Source organism: Theropithecus gelada, chromosome 14, assembly GCF_003255815.1.
Source record: "Theropithecus gelada isolate Dixy chromosome 14, Tgel_1.0, whole genome shotgun sequence".
Taxonomy (NCBI): Eukaryota; Metazoa; Chordata; class Mammalia; order Primates; family Cercopithecidae; genus Theropithecus; species Theropithecus gelada.
In genome coordinates, this window is record NC_037682.1 from 47,571,913 (window position 1) to 47,588,172 (window position 16,260).

Here is a 16,260-nt window from a genome sequence, read left to right on the forward strand (position 1 = left end):
TAATTCATTCCCTTTCATGGCTGAGTAGTATTTTATCATATATATGTACCACAGTTTCTTTATCCACTAGTTGATTGATGGTCATTTGGTTGGTTCCACATTTTTGCAATTGCAAATTGTACTGCTATAAACATGCATGTGCAAGTATCTTTTTTGTATAATGACTTTTCTCTGGGTAGATACCCAGTAGTGGGAATGCTGGATCAAATGGTAGTTCTACTTTTAATTCTTTAAGGAATCTCCGCACTGTTTCCTATATTGGTTGTACTAATTTACATTCCCACCAGCAGTGTAGAAGTGTTCCCTGTTCACCGCATCCATGTTCTAATAATATTCCCAGATGATGCTGATGCTACTGGTTTAGGGACCACACTTTAAGAACCGTTGTGCTAGGAGGGTAACAGGGATGAAGTTAATAAGAAAAAAGAGGTAAATGATAGTAATTGTTCCAGTCTGGGATATTTGTACTGTCTGCCTTTTAACTTGTACATGTCCATAGTGTAATTATTATCTGACCAGGCTTGAAATGTCTTATTAATAATTAAATAGCAACAAAAACCAACACTTACTGAGTACTTATGTGCCAGCTATTATGCTGACACCTTTATATAGTTTCACTTAATTCTGATAATAATCCTGTGAAATGGATACTATAGTTTTCTAGCTTGGTGTTTCCTATGCTAACCAATTCATAAGAATCACGTGGTGTGCTTGCTAAAAATACAGATTTCCAGGTCTCTACTTTGATTCTAATCTGGTGGGGCTCAATGCCGCCAGGTAATTTATAAGCTCAGATAAAGCTAGAAATCTCTGCTGCAGTTAATCAGCTACTCTGCTTCTTTTTCATCTATGCCCAACACAAAATGCCAATTTTTGAGAAATAGTAATAATAATATATTTGGCACTGAAAGCTGCACTCAGCCAAATTTTCCTTTGATGATTCAGAAAACCCTTTAGGATCTCTAAATGCCTTAGAGTCCTCATTTTGAACATTCCTGGACTGTAGAGGTACAGAATGGCCAGGTGATAGAGCGATGTATTTACTACAAAGCCAGGGAAGCCCATGCCAACTGTGTAACTTTTGGCTCTCTTGAGCATTTTGTTTGGAATGTTATTCTAGGAAATTGGTCTTCATTGCATCCAGATGGATGCTGTGATTCCACAGAATTTTAAGAAAAATGGGAAATAAAAGGTTTTACTTGCTTGTCTTCAGGCCACAGTTTATTTGCCCACAGCAAGGCCAGTGTGGCCAACCACTAGTTTGCAGCACAACCCATCACTGTGTCAACAGTCCCTGCACCTGCTGCTGTCCCTCACCTGGCCAGATTCTTTAGCTCCTCCCTGGTTTTCCAGCTGCTGGCTTCTTAGCCTAGCCTTTCCCATGTAGCCTGGCATTGCCTTACCATATCTCATTGGAACTGTGGCTAAGGATGGAAAAGGGGAAAGGTACATAGTTTTTTTTGTAGTTGGAAATTCACCAATCCCCTGCCTGCTCTAGGAGATCCTGTCTGCATGCCTTGCTGTGGGCGGTGGAGTTGGGCAGTGAGGTGTCATGAGGGTGAGATTGTCTGTTAAATGTACCACGCTTGAGTCATCAGCAAAGACTGTTATGAGATCAAAGAAAATGGAGATTTTCTTTAGTTTTACTGATGCTAATCCGAGTTGTTTCTTGGGCCAGTTGAGTGAATGGTCCTCAGAATGGTTTTCTCTTACTAATGGAAAAAGTGTTTCAGTTTGATGGAATGAGCACTGGACCAAGAGTCAGAAGAACTAGGGACTCAGATCACCTGTCCCTTTGATTTCTTCTGTGACCTTGGGCCAGTTAGGTGATCATCTCTGAACAAGAGTTTTATCTTTAAAATGAAGAAGTTGGGCTCAGTGATCTCAGGATCAGCTTGATATTTTGTGATCTTGTGATGATCTAGTCGCAGGAAATGTGCCATCAAAATAACTTGTCCCAAAATTGAGTCAAGTTCACCCACTCAGCCAATATGTATTGAGCATCTGGTATATTTCAGGTACTGCCCTGGGCATTATGGGGGATACAACTATTAATAAGGCACATTGATCCATTTACTCATTCATTCTTTCATTCATTCATACAATGAGCATCTACTTATTGAGCACCTATTTATGCAGGCACTATAGAAAAAGCTATGAGGGATACAGAAATGAATTAGACACAGGTTTTGTTGTCAGTCAATATGCTGTCTAAAAGGGACATAAGATTGCAATAAGGAAAGCTGTTCCTAACCACGTTCTCTAAGAGAGGGCCTTTTCTTTTATTCTCCATTCCTTTCCTGCTTTTAATGGCACTTATCATCTGACCTTATTTTATCTGTTTAGTATCTGTTTCCCCATCAGAATTTAAACACCATGAGAGCAAGGCCCTTTGGGTCGATCACTATTATGTTACAGTGCCTAGAATGGTGCCTGACACAAAATAACCCTCAATAAAATACTTTAGAAATAAAATATGTATGAAAAAAAGCTAGAAACTATGTGTCATAAAAGATATTTAGATAAAATGTTATGGGAGCTCAGTGAGAGGAGAGATCTCTTTTAACGAGGACAATGGTTTTTAACTCTGGTTGCATGTTAGAAATACCTTGAGTTTCTCTCACTCTTTCTCCATAAATAAAAATAAAATAAAATAAAATACTTAGCTGAGGGCAGTGGTACATGCCTGCAGTCTCAGCTACTCGGAAGACTGAAGCTGGAGGATCGCTTGAGCCCAGGATTTGGAGGCTGCAGTCAGCCTTGGATTGTGCCACTGCATTCCAGCCTGGGTTCAGAGCAAGACCCCAACTTTAAAATCAATCAATCAATTAATTAATTAATTAAATTAAAAAAATAAAAACATTAAAAATGTTAGTTGCCAAGCCCTACCCCAAATTCATTAAATTGTCATCTCTGAGGATAACGCTTAGGCATCAGTATTTTGTAAGAGCTCCTCAGGTACTGATACTATGTAGCTAAAATAATGTGAACTAGTAGAATAGTCGGGAACACTTCATGGAGGAGGTGGGATTTGAGCTGGCTTGAAAATCAGGTAAGATTTGGACAAGAAGGAAGCATTCCAGATGGAGTGCACAGCATGAACAAAGTACAGAGGCAGGAATCACAGGCTGAGTTCAGGGATCAGCAAGTAGTTCATTTCGGCTGGAGCCTAAGGAACCCAAAGGGAAATAATTGAAACAATGTTGTAAAGGTCAGCTGGGGCCAATTTGAGAAAGCCTTTAATGCCAGGCTATAGAATTTGGGCTTCATTCAGTCATGTAGTCAGTGAGAATTGTGAATGGTTATTAAACAAATGATGTGATCAAAGGCTTCCCTGGCTGCCCTTGGAGGACAGCTTGGAAGCAGGCAGGGAGACCAGTAAGGAGGCAGTTGCCAAAGTCTAAGTAAGGTGGGCTCCACTGAGGGCTGCATCACTGGCGTTGGAGAGAAGGGCAGCAGTGGAGCCTGTACAACCAGGCCATGTGAGGGCTGCCTACACTGCAGCCACAGGTCTCTTTTCTCTTGGTGGAATCACTGGCATTGCAGTGCCAGTGCCTTTTAATCAAGCCAGGGGAGTCAGGCTGCACTGGCATTCCCTAGCCTAGGTTTTTCCTATGCACGACTAAGGAGTAGTGCAGCTAGGCCTCCTTCCTGAAATGATAGGCCATTTTATCCAGAGAAGCATTTCTACAGGCAGAACTCAGTCCCTCCAAAGCCACCTCTGAGATAGGTTTCTGTTATCTTACAATAGCAGTGTGTGTCTTCTCTAGCTAATTCCAGCACCATGAATGAAGTCGGCTCTACTAGTATCTGGAGCTGTTAATTTCTTAAGCTCTGGGTGTACTAACAACATCCTGCCTCCAAAAAGACAGCTTTGAGCTAGGGCTGGGGTCAGGGGCCCAAGGGTGTATTTCTAGTAGCTTTGTAGCAGGATGCTCATTTATAAACAACTGAAGCTTTTGGAGGCACAGGACATCTGCACAGGCAAGCACACCATATGTGTGTGGGGCTGGTGGAGGCAGGATAGTGACTGGGTCTAGTATTGCTGATACAGGCTTATGCAGAGAGGACTGCCTGCCCTTGGCCAGATGCTCATGGTAGCCAGCACATCCCCAGGGTCATATACTACCCAAAAGGACAGGTAAGCAAGAGTTGCTAGGGCAGATATTTTTTCCTTACCTCTGTCTGTTTAGCCAGGGCTGACCTTACTCACAGTCATTTGTTTCAGAATGTCAGTCCCTGAGATGGGCACAGACTTTATAGTTTGTAAGGACCTTTTGCACTCATTATCTCATTGGAATCTCACAGCAGTCCTATGAATTGAATAAGATAAGAGTTATTGCTCCATTTTACTGATGAGAAAACTGGGGCTAGGATAGGGTAAAGTACCTTATTCTACAGTTGTGTGGATGGAAAATATGCAGGCTGTGACTTGTTCAAGCAGGAGCCAGGACGCTGCTTGCCAGGGCTGCCTTAGGTGAAATGTATACACATTGCGGTAGAAGAAGTAGTGAATGCTTTGCCTCCCTTGTAATCTAGCTGGGTGATTCTGCACAAGTCCTTTATTATGCCTCTCACTTTTGTCGGCTATAAAATGGAACATAGCATCTATTTAATAGGATTATTTGAAGATTAAAATGATCATTCATTATGAAAGTATCTAGTACAATGCCTGGCATACACTAGATGTTCAGTTAGTTCCTTGGTTTTTAAACTTTTTAATCTTGAAATATAGATTCAGAGGAAAATTGATACAGATGATCCTAGATACGCTTTACCCAGCTTCCCTCAATGATAGAATCTTAGGTAACTGTCGTATCATATCAAAATCAGGAAATGGGCACAATACCTCTTGTTAACTAGGCCACAAACGGTATTCAGATTCCCTGTGGTTTTTTTTTAAGAAAAATTATATCATTTCTGAAGTTTTTTTCTGGTTCTGAAATGTTTTATACAGTGTCATCATTATCCTTGACTTTTCTCTGGCATTTAACTTTTTAGAAGCTTTGTTCTCTGTTGGTTTTCATAACACTGTGTATTTCTCATTGTCATCCCACTGTCTCCTTCACCATCTTCTCTTCTTGTCTTCTATACCGTATGTCTCCCAGATTCAGTTCTTAGCCCCTGCTCTTCTGTTTGTTTTGTTTTGTTTTTTACCCTCATGGATAGAGTCATACTTTTATCTTTATTCTGGAATCGGTATTCCCACCTCCACTTACCAAGCCCCTCTCTAGTTCCCTGTTTTGACTATTTGCTGAATATAAGCTCAAACTCATCATATCCAAAACTAAACGTGTCATTTTTTAAACTCCAAACTACTACCCAACTACCTCCACTTGACTTCCCTGTTTCCATTAATGAGTTGTCATTCAAAAACTGCTTAGGGCTGTACAAGGGGACTTTTTGGTGGTAGATATGCTCATCATCTTGATTGTGGTAAAGATTTTACTAGTGTAGGATGGGCATGGTGGATAACGCCTATAATCCCAGCACTTTGGGAGGCTGAGGCAAGCAGATCGCTTGAGCCCAGGAGTTTGAGAACAGCCTAGGCAACATGATGAAATACCATCTCTACAAAAAATACAAAAATTAGCCAGGTGTGGTGGTGTGTACTTGTAGTCCCAACTACTTGGGAAGCTGAGGTGGGAGGATCACTTGAGCCTGGGAGGCGGAGATTACAGTGAGCCTTCGTGCTGCTGCACTCCAGTCTGGGCAACAGAGATATCCTGTCTCTAAAAAACCTAGGTGACAAAGAGAGACTGTCTCAAAAAAAATTTTTACTAGTGTATAAATACATCAAAACTTATCAAATCACACACATTAAATATATATATGTGTGTGTATATGTACATATTATACCTCAATAAAACTTAAAAAAAAACCAAACAAACACTTCCCAGAGCCAGACTTGAATCCTGGCCCCATCACTCATACAAGTTACTCACCTTTCCTCTGCCTCGTTTTTCTCATTTGTAAAATGAGGGTTGTAACAGTAATTTACCGTACTGGATTGTGGGGAAGATTGGGTAGGTAAAGTGCTTAAAACATTACCTGACACTTCCAAAGTGTTTGTTGCTGTTCCTCTCTTATTCATCTCATGTGCCCCATGTCTGGCACAGAATAGGTGTTCAATAAGTGTTTGTTGAATGAATGTTGCCACAGTCTTGAAGTACTATTTTCCCTCCTTGACTTTTATTTAAATATTGTTTCTTCTGTAAGGTCCAGCTTAGGTTCTACTTGATCTGTGAGGTCTTGTCCACCCACCTGAGCCACGAGGCCCTCCTGGCCACCCTCCTCTCTCCCCAGCACTGATGTTTTGTATTAGTGTATTTGTTACTGATTCACAGCCAGATTTTTGGTCTTGTCTTTTTTTTAAGTGGCTTTCTGTATAGATATCTTTCTTCTTCATCTACATTGGACATCTTTTGAGGGCACATGTAATATCTGGTATTTTTTCTGTATATCTTCTTTGCCTATGCTGGGCATATAGTTGGTTTTTAGTAAAAGTAGAATGAATGAATGAATGAATGAATGAATGAATGAATGAGTGAATGGTGTATGATTTGCAAAATATTAGGGAGACTTTAGACAGACAAATTCCCATGATTTAGCTTATTAAAACAAACCCACAACAGGCCAGGCATGGTGGCTTATGGCTATAATCCCAGCTCTTTGGGAGACTAAAGTGGGAGAATTGCTTGAGCCAGAAGTTTGAGACCAGCCTCGACAATATAACAAGACTCCATCTCTACAAAAAAAATTTTTTTTAATTAGCTGGGCATAGTGGCACGTGCCTGTAGTCCTAACTACTCAGGAGGTTGAGCCAGGAGGATTGCCTGAGTCCAAGAGTTTTTGAGGTTACAGTGAGCTATGAGTTCACCACTGCATTCCAACCTGGGTAGCACAGTGAGACCCTATCTCTAAGCAAACAAACCAACCAACCCAGAGCTTACAAGATTTAGCCTTGGAGGGAAATTTTCTCTCTCTGTGTGTGTGTGTGTGTGTGTGTATCTGTGTGTGTGTATCTGTGTGTGTAGGTGGCAAATGGTCCCAAGTCAGCTCCTCTGAATTCACCTTCCCTTTCGGACCTTAGGGGAACTGTAGGCCTCCTTTAACCCCTTGACCCAAGTTTGGACCCTGACCTTGCTGTGAGTCCCCTGAGTGCAGCTGAGGCAGGCTGGCAGTGTTCTGACTTGTCTGAATGATAGTGAGTGAGAGATAGGGAACTAGACAAAGAGAGAAGAAATGCGAAGCATCTGGCTCACTTAGTCTAGGACACTCAGTCTCTGGCCCTAAGGGGTGGATGCAACTCCCCTGACTCCAGCCTGGTTCTCTGCTTTCCAGCTGCAGCCCCTTGCCTCTGTGGGAGGTCTAATCTGAAAACTTTTCCCCAGGAGCTCCTTCTTGGATATATGACATTTTAATGTCTAAGATTGGAGAACCTGGTTTCTATTTCTCTAAATACACATTTCCTTTATTCAGTTTGAGAGACATATCCAGGATGATCACTATTCAAGTGACACTTCTGCCACTCCACTCTGCACAAATATCGTTCTGGTTTGTCCTTTACTCGACTCTAGTAGCATGATGTACCTTAGCCATATCATCAAGAAGACATTTATATTCTGATAGTTACACAAAATAACACATTATTCTGTGCCATCCCAGCTGGTCCCTGATCCTGCTTATAAGTTCATCATTATTAATACCGTTCCTTTGGATTAAGCATTGCCCTTTCCAGCAGAATCTCCCACTGGGAATGGTAACATTCATGTTTCTCATACCTTGGAGCACATGCCTTTATCAACATGTGTTGTTTCTCTTCACAAGGAATCTGGAACAATTTGTAAGCTCTGGATTCCTTCAAACAGAAGAGACAGCTTCTGGCCAATACTCAATAATAATTGTCAATTACATTGTTCCTTTCATTTACAAAGTGTTGTGTGTCTCATATGTTTCTTTAAATCGTTCTGTGAAGTAGGTATTATATTCCCATTTTGCCAGTGAAGAATCTAAGATTCCTAGGAAAACAATGGCTTGACTTGCCCAAGGTCACAGAGGTAGTAAGTGGTGGAGCGACCTAACTCCAAACCCGGTCCTCTTTCCATGTGACTCCTGGCTCCTTCTACCAGCATCTTCCCTTTGATCTGCCTAGGCTTATTCTGGCTTTAGCTCCAGGTTTTTTCTGTGATCCCAGGCTAAACTATTTATTAATTTCTCTGCTGCTTCTATACCTTTTTATTCTTGGGAGAGTTCCATGGATTCCAGCAAGAAGAAGTTTTACCTCTCAGGCCCTGAGATTCTTCTGTGGCTTCTCATGCTGATGATGGAACCCTATCCATTTCCCTTAGCCAGAGCTCTTACTGGTTTCTGCTTTTATTTTTTCTACCATCAGGTTTGTTCTTGGTCTGAACCTTAGGTCCCGCTTTCCCCCTAATCTGTCCCATATTTCTCACCATTTGTCCTGTCAGTGTTGCTTTGATTCATTAAGGCTCCCCCTCTATCAGGTAGGCTTGGTTTCCCATGTGCATTTATTTATTTACTCATTCACTCATTCATCAGCTGTTTTCTGAATACTGATGTCAAGCACTGTCTTTAGAGTTCCAAGATGTTAAAATATGGTTGAAGTGATCAAGGAATCAGAAGCTCTTTACAATTCAATATGGAAATGGTTGTGATGGCATAAACATAAGATGTTTGTGGGAGCATAAGAGGAGGAGCATGCCATCCAGATTTGAGGGAGCTGGTCAGAGCAGTCTTGTCAGAGGGGATCATGTCTGAACTGACTCCTAAGGGATGAGTGGAAATTGCCTTAGAGTGAGTGAATGGTGATGGTGGTAGTTGCAGGAGTTGTAGAGAGGGCAGAGTTTCAGGCAAAAAGAGCTGCTTATATGAAGATCCAAAGCTGCACATTCAGGAAACTGCAAGCACTTCAGCATGACTAGAACAGAGCCTGTAGGGATGGTGAGGGATGAGGCAGGAGAGGTCATCTGGAACCAGATTGTGTAGGACTCCTATTTTGTTCTCAAGGTGATGAGGGGCCACTGAAAGATCTGAAGTAAAAGAGTGGTTTGTTTAAAATAGCATTTTAGAAAGATCACTGTGATGGCAGGGTGAAAGATGGACTGGAGAAAGGGAGAGAGAAGAGAGAAGTCAGAAAACTGTGACAGTGTTTGAGGGCTAAGTTGAGGAGAACTTGAACTAAGGTTATGGCAGCAATAATGGAGAGAAGTAAATAGGTTCAGAATATCAGGGAGGTGGAATTTCTAGGACTAGTAGCTGATTAGCTGCCCATGGAGTTGAGGATGCATGCTATTTTGTCTTACCCTTAGATTTGTCTGCCTTGCTGTCTCCTCCATGCAGTTCCTTTTTGCTGTCTGAAGAGAAACCTGATGTTTGTTTCCTGGTTAACTATCAATTTCCCTTTCCCTACCCCATCTTCCCTCTGAGATCCTTCTCCTTTTGGCTGATTCTACCTTTATCATCTGTCTGACTAATGTCTGGGTCATTTTTTCAATTTGTACTTGGAAACCTGAGTGACACTTTGGTATTTCTTTAGGTAACTCTCATTCCCCCTCTGCCTGGATAGTGCTATCCTCCTCCAAGAGTGGTACCTGGGGAGGAGTGAGGAAAAGGGCAACCTTATTTGCTGAGCTATCTCAAAAGAAAGAAGAGGCAAGTGTCTGTCTTGCATTTTTAGAATAGAAGATCTTTAAACACAGGGAAAGGACATATAACTAATTCTCATTGTGAGAAGAGAAAACCCATTGTAGGCAGATTGAAATGCAATTGGTGACATTCAGAACTGTTCCCTCCATGGTAGTACTGACCAATTTAATCTTTTATGGAATAGAATAGAGCATTAGCATCAGAAGGAACTGTAGAGTTTATCCAGTTCATCACCCTCATTTTGCAGATGAAGACTTTGAAGTTTCTAGGATCCTGTGGTTTGGTCAAGGTCTTAATTAGTTAGTAGTAGAACTGGGACCAGAATGGGGACCTCTAGTTCAGTTCTTGTTTCACTAGTCTAATGAAAGTACATTTTTTTCCTTTTTTTTGGTCATAAGTTTGACAGTTTGACAGACTAGAGAATAAGAGACTTACAGGATGTTTTAATGACAATCCAGTTTGATAGTCTCCCCTTTCCCCCAAGACACCAGAAATAGCTTTCCCAGGGTCACGGACTGGGCAAGGAGAAGAAGGGCCTGCAGACTTATAGCCTAGTGTTCCTCCCAGCACAGTCCAAAGTCTCATCTAGGGCCCAAGACTTGAACAACTGTGGCTCCAAGGACACTGGGCAGAATCATTCTTTAAATATATTACAGCACAGTCAATTTCGTAAGATTGAAAGACATGATTTCTTTCTTTTTACCCTGAAGTTGTTTTTTTTTTTTTTTTTTTTCTTTTCTTATTTGGTAGAAGTGTATGGCTGTGGAAATTACGTCAGTTTAATTAGGCTGCTTGACACAGTACTTTTCCACTGAATTTACTAGGAACTGTGAATTTGTTGTAACAAACTGCACTGCCGGCTGCAGTATCTGATTGGCATGCCAGGAGCATCACTAGCGAACAGCTAAATAGAGATTGGGGAGAAAACTGGGTCAGGAAACAGGCCTCCTGTACCTGCAGAGGCTGCAGAAGGCGGCGCAGAGGCGGCAGGTGGCCACAGCATGGCACTGTCTCCTAGAGCCTGAGCCACCAAGCGTCCCACCCCCACTTAGCTCTGTGCTGCAGCACCCCCCCACTAACCCCACCCCCTTTGCAGGTGATTGTTCCTGTGGCCATTTTGCCTTCTGTTTCTCTACAGACCACAAAGCTTTTATATCTCTCAGCTCAAGAATGGCTTTTTCTCAATAAAAAAGACAGAGACTGGTTTAGACCTAAACTTCGTTAGCCACTGGTATTCTAAACCATAGATCAAGTCTTTTGGCTTTGCAGAGCTGATTTTGTCAGGAGGCTGAAAGTGGGTTTGAGAGTTCTGCACAGTACTGAGGAAAGGGTTGGTAATGTTTCAGTTTGCCTGTCTTCTGTTTTCCCTTCCTTATCAGTCCACCCCTCCTCCTGCCCTGCTCCAATTATGTAGCACCCACCTCTGAAAGCGTCAGTGCTGAGCACCAACACAAATTAGGAGCTTCTAGAGAAGGAATGAGTGATTGTGCCAGAAGGGTCAGGGGAAGCTTCTTGAAGGCAGTGGCATTCGAACTAGGCTTTGAGTGATGAATTGGGTCAAGACAGGAAGAAATGAAGGGAAGATGCTGGTGGCCTCCCATGCTAGTCTCAGGGCAACCTTGTTAAGGCTGGAGACCTCCTCAGCAATCTGGGGTTGTAATCTATTTCAGAATTTCCAGACTGACTGAGACCCTAAGGATCTGCTCATCCAAGCTCCTTAGTTTAGAAATGGGCAGACTAAGGGACAGAGAGGAAAGGATTAGAACATAGGCCAGTCTAGTGCTGTTACAACCGCACAGTGCCCATTTGTGCACTTGTCCTCATTTCTAATGGGTCTCCGAGAACATTCACTTCCTCCTTCTGGGTTTCACTCCTGTCACCTCTGATTCCTGTCATGTGAGCTCTGAGAGACCCAGTGGTCTCCACCTGTAAATTACCCATTAGAGGAGCCCGGGGTCCTGCTCACTTTGGATTCCAAGGTCACTCCATCTCTGTCAGACAACTGCAGCCTTCCTCCTCAGACCAAGCCCTGTTCAGCCAGTGCTGGTTGTTCAGTAAGGCTGGTGCCTCCCCAAGAATGCTTGGTAGGAATGGGTCTTCCCTCAGAGCAAGGGCTCAGATTCTCACAGTCAGAAAAGCTGAGTGTGGCAGGAACCCAGGCCATTGCACTTTTATGCTATTCCGTGAGAAAACTGGGCTCATTGTGACTAAAAATTGTTTTCAATAAATTGCACTTCAATTTATTGAAATTTGCTTTAAAGACAATGTTTGTTAGAACATTTAAATTCTGTACAGCATCTCTTTCGCTTTTGAAGAGAAACAAAGGGTGGAATAAAACCAATCTCCCTAATACTTTTTCCTGGATATTTTGGATAGTCTCCAATATGAGGAATGTTGTCTTTGGACCAAGTATTGATGTTACAACTGAAATGCAGAAATGTGTACCCATATTTTTATAGATGTACTAAAGTTTGCTAATCAAATGTACTATTCACGTAGGATCTTTCAGAGCCAGCTTCAAGGCCAACATGTTTTGGAAGACAGTTGATAATTCAGATGTCAAGTACTCTCTGGGTTGAGCAAAGTTGAAAAAACAGACAAACCCATTAGAATAGGTGAAACATTTTGACTGTGAGAATTAGGCTTTGATGACCCGGGGAATCAGGCATCTGGAACCGATCCAGTTCTCCTCAAGCAGAGGTTTCTGTCTTGCACTGCATTGCATTGTGTTTTTGGTCAGAGAAGGTGTTTAAATGCCTCTAATTGATTTCCTTGGTCTTGGAAGGTTATATCTGTTTGCAAACTGGTAGGCCTTGCATCTAGTTGATATTTACTACAAGAAAGAAAGAGGGAGAAGGAAAGAAGAAAAGCTTCTTGATACCTAGGGAGGTTTCTACTCAGAGACTGACATAGTCATAGAAATTTCCATTTATTCTCATTTTTGGGTTAAACTAGGACTTGTCACTAGAGTCACCTAAGAGTTCATAGAAATGGTTTGAATAGACAGAGTAAAGCTGGAGAGAGATTGTAATTTGAAGTTTATCAAGAGTTATCTCTCTTCCTAGAATGGTTACATTAAGGGAATTGAAAGGCAGGGCCTGTGGTTATAGTCGAATGCCCCAGCAGGGCTCAGTCTGGCATGGTGGAGGCTGTCTGGGTAGTCTTTCCAGGATCCCAGCCTCTTTGGTCGTGGACACTTATCTTAAGAGTAGCCTTTAGTCCTCAACCATTCACTTTTAGCTGCTGCCAAGGGTACCTTGAAGAACCCCCACTCTTTTCCTTGAGGACTTCACTTCTGCTTCACTGGCTCAGACTGTGACCCATGTTCCTACTTCCAGCCTTGGAAATACTTTTCTGTTTCTTGGGGCCCTCATTAGCCCTCTGATACAAAACCAACACAGGGTCTAAAGTAGTGGGCTGCATTTTCTCCTCTTCTTTTGACTTTGCTACTATCCCAATCCCTGAACACTTCCCTGCATATACTCCCCTGGCCCTAGATACCTACTCCTCTGTTCTAGGCACAGAACAGATGTGGGCTAACTGATCTGGCACTTGCGGTGATGCCTGCAAGGCCTACACGGCCAAGGTGAAGGAGGGATTATCGTGTTCACAGTTGATGGCTGTTACTTTGTCACTTAAGATGATCTATGGGAATGGAGACTCCCCTTTCCCTTTTTCTCCATGGCTGTCTCCTTGCCTACATTAATGCCTCCTCAGTTCTGATCACAGTTAGAAAGCTCAGGCAGCTTCAGTGTGCCTCTTCCTTCCATATCTATCCATTCAATGATCAAATCCTGTGATTTTTACCCTCGGAATTTCTTTTATATCTCTCCCCATGTTTTAACTTTTGCTGCCACCTGAACAATTGCAAATTAGCTTCCCTTTCCAAAGCTCTGCTCTGGAAACGTCTGTCCTGGTTGCAGCCTCTACAATGTCAGCTTCCACTGCTTGCTGCCCAGCCTCTCATCATTTACTTGTTTGCATCTCAGGCTTTTATACTAAATATTCATTAAACATTCTACGATCTACCCAGGGTAACCTTGTCAGAACAGGGAGGGAAAAAGGAAATATCTATCTTCTTTCTTGTCATTTCTCTCAGATGAATGAATTAAATATTTTTATTGCCTTGAAGATTAATTATCTTCTGTCCCCAGGCCAGCTTTAATATTCTAGCTGTATCTTCTTGTGACTGGGACCTGCCAGTTGGAGTTTCTGCCCCCAGGCTCAACTCTGAGTTTTTGCCAGGTTTTTTTCATCTTCGTATCATGTAGGCTTCTGCAGTGAGTCACAGTCCAGGGGTTCAGAGAGATTACAGTGTGACCTGCAGGGTTTAGAAGAAATACTGAATTTTCTATCTTAGAGCTGAGAGACCTCTCAAAATCTTCTGGTCCTTTCTCGCACATGAGATACTGTTATTATACTTAACAAGTGAAATACCTGAGACCTAGAGCGTTTAAATAACCAACCTAAGGCTGCCCAGCTAATAAATTATTAGTCCTAATGCCAGACTTTATCCTTGCCAGGAAAGCAAACTCTTAATTTGGAGAAGGCATCAACTCTCTGAATTCTCTTTGCAGATAAAACAATTTAGGACCTCCTTTTGTAATACCATGCCTTGATAATGTAAGGAAGGAAAGATAGCTTAGAAGAAGTCATTTCCTTTGGGCAGGTGATGTCTGGTAGGTAGGCAGATATCCCTTGTCCCTTGTCTCCTAGAAAGCTCATGAGGTCAGCATGTTGGAAACTCTAGTCCTGCATGCTGCTTGTTCAGCGAATCCTTGTAGGCTCTCATGTACAAAATGTGATTTTTTGTTTGTTTGTCTCTGAAGTGGCTTCTCAGTCCTTGAGGGCCCCCAGGCACTAATTCCCCATTTCTGCCCATGTTCCACCTAACTAAAAAAGTAAACTTATGTTCTTCCTACATGTGTTGCTCCCCTGACACCTCCTACCTTCCCCAGATACCTCCATTCTTCTGGGTATTCTGTTCTTCTAGTTACCTAGGCTTGGGGTTCTCTGTGATTCAGCTTGATAAGAGTGCTCCAGTCATTTAGTTCATCTGCACTCACCAACTCTGCCATTTTTTTCTCTTGAACATGCTTTGCAAATTGATTCCTGTCTGCTCCCTTGTGGCTTCTACCAGCCATAGCTGAGTGTCTGTGCTCTCTTTCCTGGACCACTGTAGTAGCCTCTTTGTGATCTTCTGGTCCTTTGTCCATTCATCCATCATACAGACTGATAGACTCCCAACTTTTGAACTTAAAACTTGGTAAAGCAATCAGGCCAAACGTTATAGCTCTTTCATCAATCAAACCTTCAGTTCCCATCTAGGTTGTTCATACCAGTCAAAGTGGACTACTCCTGTCTGCTGCATGTTTACTCATTTGTTCCCTCCATCCCTCTCTCCCTTCTTCAGTGAAAAAATACAGTAACATTTCTTTGCAAACTATAAAGAATGCAACCTTTTGTCTGGCCAACAAAGTACTCTGCTATATGAAAGGGAAGAATGGAGTTTTGGATTTGGTAACTACCTACTGTGTGCTGATAATTTGTATTTAGTATCTTATTTAATTCTGTTGTTATTCCTGTGGGTTAGATTGAGTTCTGTTCACCTTATAGATATGGAAATTGAAGCCCTAAAAAAAAAGTAACATGTTCTCCTGCTATGCTGCCGTGCTGGTGCTAGAGGCAGAGTGGTGGGTGAGAACTAAAGTCTTTAAGAGGGCAGGAGGGATAAGGCACACACATAAAACAGCTTCACGGAAGAAAATGCCCATCATCATGAGAACTGTAGTTATGGTGCTGTCAAAATTCTGAGGATGATGAAATTTCTTCTAGCTGGAAGATTAGGAAAGACTTCGTGGAGAAGTTGGATTCCACTGAGTGTGAAGGATGGGCAGTGTTTTGACAGAAGGAGCTGAGGCAGAGATCAGGAAGGGAGGGACTAGCATAGGCAGAGGTACAGACATAAAATGCTGGTAGTGTCATTAGAAATCATTAGTGTACAGTCCACTTTGGTTGGAGCATGGACTTCTTGTGGTAGAAGATGTAGTGGGATGTAAGGCTGTAAAAGTAAACTGTAGCCTGTTCATTGATGAACACTTAAATGTCTAGCTAAAGGATTCATGGTTTGTTCTATAGGCTCAGGGGAGCCATTAGCAGGTTTTGAGCGGAGGAGTTGCTAGTCTGAGCTGAGATTTGGAAAGGTTACTTTGGGCACCCAATGAATTGGAGAGAAAGAGAAACAATAGAGGAAACACTTAAGAAACTATTGCCATTGTCCTGTACAGGTGTTTTGAGGGCCTGAACTAGTACAGTGGCAGTGGAGATGGAAAAGAGGGGCAACATGAGAACAGAACCAGGAAGGCAGAATTACAGGATTTGGTGGTTGGACATACTTGGGGAGTGGGAGGAGGAGATGATTCTGAGGTGACTACAAGGATGGTGATGGCAGCGCCTAACAGAAATAGGAGGGTCAGTAAGGGAAACAGATTTGCAGGTGGGAATGGATGAGGTGGTGGTAGATGGTGTGTTCTGTTTTGTGCAGGTTGAATTTTAGGTGCAGGTGAGTTGCCTATGTCACAACTATGCTCA

At 42.3% G+C, this 16,260-nt stretch overlaps 1 protein-coding gene across 2 annotated transcripts in view; it reads left to right on the plus strand.

The window, feature by feature from the left end:
* The window catches only part of SERGEF (secretion regulating guanine nucleotide exchange factor), a 232,223-nt gene that overhangs the window by 98,481 nt on the left and 117,482 nt on the right, over positions 1 to 16,260 (plus strand). Inside the window, exon 11 of one of the 2 annotated variants that reach the window (XR_003115700.1) lies at positions 6,120 to 6,124. The exons of the other annotated variant lie outside the window; for it this stretch is intronic. The gene's annotated coding sequence lies outside the window, so the exon portion shown is untranslated. The remainder of the gene's footprint in view (positions 1 to 6,119; positions 6,125 to 16,260) is intronic. 2 annotated transcript variants of the gene reach the window in all.